The following is a 4,450-nucleotide window of genomic DNA, read 5'->3' as shown; positions in this document are numbered from 1 at the left end:
GTCAATATCTGTAAATAAAAAAACTTATAGAAAAATATATTAAAAAAAACAATAAAGTTCAAAATAATGTTTTCAATTCAAAAAAAATTTATGAAATTAAGTGTTGAAGAGTCGATCGGAGTATATTTAACAGAATATCGAGCGTAAACATTAAACAAAATAATCCCATATCCTGCGTATATCACGTTGATATCTTGTTTTGCTCCCTTTTTTTTTTTTTTTAACCCGTGTAATTTTTATTTTTATAGATACATTTTTGGAACCCTAAATTTTTATTTAATTAGAATTAATATTCTCAAAAATAAAATAAAAAACGTGGAATTAAAGTGCTGAATTTTCGGTAGTGTCGTTGCATAGATTAGGAAGTCCAAGATCAAACATCAAATTTGGAAGTCGTTCATTGTTTGTAGAATTTTCGTTGCATTGGTTTGTAACATGTTAGTGGACCACTGTAATCCATCCATTTCTTTCAAAATATAATTTTGATGCTGCTTAAATTAATGAGTCGCGTATACTGCGGACGCGAGATCCGACCGGTTAGTAAACTGATCCACTTGGCCGGTAAATGAGCTCACCTGGATGGTAAACGGATCCCGTTAATTTGCGGGGCGTCACCTGCGTCACGGACACTCGTTAAGTGGGCGCCGGGAGGGTTCTCAGTGTAGGCACTCCAACGCTCAAGTCAGAAAATAATTTAAAAATGTTAATTGAGAGCTAAAAAGTTTAAGCATAAAATCATCTTCATCTGAATAATGAGAATCATATCCTATATATAGAATTTTTTGGAACGTATAGCAGGTTTGGGCCTTTATAATTAATTTGAGCCTCAATAATGAATTGAATAATTAAATTTAGTCGTTACCCATCACATTTATAAAAAAAAAAAATCTATTCATTTTATGTGATTTAATAAAATTGTAAATCATTCATTTCCCCCCTTTTCTTGACTATTTTCCAAAATGTTTCTGTTCCAATTATCCGACTAATTGCTAAAGTAACTTGTTGAAATGATTTAATATTCGACCATACTCTTTAACATACTATCTAAAGTATGATTAGGTCTTTATATGTGAGACGGGTCAACTCTATCGATATTCGTCCGACGACGGTAAAAAAAACACATATGTTTTTTCACGTTATCGAATTTGTTACTGTAAGTGTTTCATGTAAGTTCTTGTGTTTATATTTTTTTTTTAAATATTTGCCTTGATTTTCTAATTCTGTCGATGTTTCGAATTATCCCTTTGAAAATATTATCCTCATTTTTGTACTATCTTGACCGTTTTGATATTTTGTATGTACCTAATTTATTTATTATTTTTCATAGAAAATTAATCGTTTTAATGTGAATGAAGAAGGTTGAACAAGATCCTAATGCCTGGTGAGGACCGTTGTCATGAGAGAAGTCAAATTTGTTGTATTATATATACATATTTTTGAGTAGAATTATATTATGTAAAAGCTTATAAATTAAGAAATTAGCACCAATGACACCTTCGATTATCACATAATTTAATTAATATTCACGAGTTCGATTCTCTTTAACAACATCTTCTGATCAATCGAATTTTTCTCATAGAGCTTGATGAGTAGCGTGCTTGTATGCTAATGTTAACATGATGATATATTTACTCAGTGTATACCGAAATATAGTAGTTGTGCGTTCAAATACGTCATTGACCATGTCTCTTACAACATGTATTTATAATAATCATATCATCATATAAAGAATATTTCAAGGCAAATAGCCATTTGCTAGTGGTTGACGCCTTACTAAAATTTTTAAAAAAGAACACGACGAGAAGTCCATCTTATTTTAATTATTCATATTATATTACGATGAAATATTTTAAAAGCCAGCTGTTGAATTATTCTTCTTACAAAGGATTTTAAATTTTTTTTTTTGAATCTTTGGCGTGATTAAGTTACGCTAGCATTTTGACTATATTGAGAAAACAAATATTTATCTTCGTCTGTTTTAAATTATGTTCGTTTATTATAATATTCCTTATATTCTAAATAATTCATATTTAATTACATATGTGGTTATTATTTTAAAAAAAAACTTTTCAAACACGACGTATTGAAATCTTGGTTATTATATTTAAATGATCCGCAATGTTTGAATAAATATATATATATTTTTATATATATATTTCGTTCACGAATTCAAATTTGGGCTGAAATATTAAATCAACTAGTGGAAAATTAATCCGATTGACTTGAAACTTAGTTGCATTTACAAACTATGACAAAGTAATCATAAATTTTACAAAAGAATCATTGTATTAGCATAAGTACAGAACATGTTGTATTGATTAAGATTTTTCGTCACGATAAATAACTCGTGAACTTCATTAATAAAAAAAAAATAAAGGACACCTTTCTTTCAGAATGTTATGACTGATTTCGATAACTTGCTGAAAGTACACAAAAATTTTTATGAGACGGTCTTATGGGATAATACGTGATATAGATTTGGATATAGATTCTCACAATATATTTATTTTCAGTAAGTAAAATCTTTTAATTAAGACCAGATCAAGTTTGAAACTGACTACGAAACTTCTAGTGCAGTGCATTATCTATTATCTGATGTGTATTTTTTTTATTTTTTTTTTGAGATTATCGTGATTTTCAAATATTATGTTCGCATGCGAAACGTAACAATAATGTAATGGATCCCTAGGGGCATAGGCAAATTGATAAAACTTTTGTTAGAGTCGTCTCCAAAAAATTGGAAGCCTTATACGGTCACCCGGGCTAAAATTTAATTATATATTAGTTATTTTGTACACGCGATGCGTGTGTGTACGGTCTTTTTTATCATTATCGATGGACTAAAGTGAAATTTGACAAATTATGGAGGGACTAAATTGATATTTGAATTTTTGAAATAAAAAAATAAAAATAAAAATAAAAAAGTGTGTTGAAATTAAAAAACAAAGTGTAATATTAGTATCATATAAAGGTAAAGTTGGAAGAAAAAATTGGTGTCCTTCCTAGATGGTTACTATCACGCCTTCAACTTTAACAAACATTAAAAAATTTCAGAGTTTAAAATCTTAAACTGAATAGATTACTAATCATGGCTCTGCCATTGTCCTAGCCTAATTTTTAGGGGAAGATCCTATATTTTTTTTTATTAAATACAAAACAAATACAAATTATAATTTAAATACTAACATATGCAAGAAAAAATTATGATCAAATTGAGTAAAAATGAGTCCAAGAGTCGAATAAGCAAATTTTAAAATTTTAAAATCTCGGAGAGCAAAAACTAAATCAACTAAAAATAAAAACATCAACCACGACACACAAAAAAACAAAAAATATCACATTCAATAAAAAAAATGGCATGGTAGCTGACCCAATATAAGAAACCTAATTTACATGAATGAAGCAATTTAACGAACAAATAGAATTTTTTAAGAAGAAAGTGAGCTTTTTTATGCAAATAAATTAGGAGCAAAAATACAAAAAGTCGACCATTTTTTTATATTTTTAACAAAATAATCGAGAGTCTACTAGAATTTTAAATGAAAAAACTAAAATAAAAAATTTAAGAAAAATTAGAGGTCCCAACCAAGGGTAGGTCATCCGTCATAGGCAGCAACCTAGGTTGCCTCCCCTGAGTCGGTCTTGAGTGACGTGAGTTGATATTTTTCGACATCGTATTATTTATTTTCATGTTGAGCATATTTCTCGCTTAAATATTGTAAAGATATATTTTGGGTGTCATTATTTGTTGTTTTCTCCTTCGAATCTTGTCTATTTGAATATGACAAAAACTTATGTGAGACGGTCTCACGGATCGTATTTTGTGATACAGNGCCACCATAATAAATCTTTAAAAAAATGATGCAATGGTACGTGGAACGGATTAAAGTGCTGAATTGTCGTCAGACTTTTCACTATCAAACATTAAACATATGGTTGGACTTTACTCGTACGCTATTCTTTCAATATTATAATGTTTGTTATTTTCACTACTTTATGAAATAAAATACTAATATTAATTCCTATAAATAGTCGATATAATACGGTTTTGTAACCGTAAATTGAACACTATTTTGTAAAAATGAGTATCATTTACAGTTCTGAATACAAATTCAAATTTCTAATAATAAACAAATAAGAAGAAGACGGAGAGAGGTATGAAAATTAATGACACTGTGAGGTATGAAAATTACTAATAAGTTTCTGTTGGGTAATTACGTCGAAGCGATTACAATCATGATAATATAATACCAAAATTACAGAATAAAATCAACAACAAAAATACAAAGATTTAAATGATTCACCCAATATAAGTTATGTCCATGGGACTACTGCAAATCTCTATAACAGTGAGAAATTTTACAAGTATTCAACAAAACACTCAACGTCTCACGATATCAATCTCGAGTATAACCGATAAAATAATTTCTCTAAATCACACAAATGAACC

Source organism: Primulina huaijiensis, chromosome 9 (genome assembly GCF_012295235.1).
Source record: "Primulina huaijiensis isolate GDHJ02 chromosome 9, ASM1229523v2, whole genome shotgun sequence".
Taxonomy (NCBI): Eukaryota; Viridiplantae; Streptophyta; class Magnoliopsida; order Lamiales; family Gesneriaceae; genus Primulina; species Primulina huaijiensis.
This window is presented reverse-complemented; position numbering follows the sequence as displayed.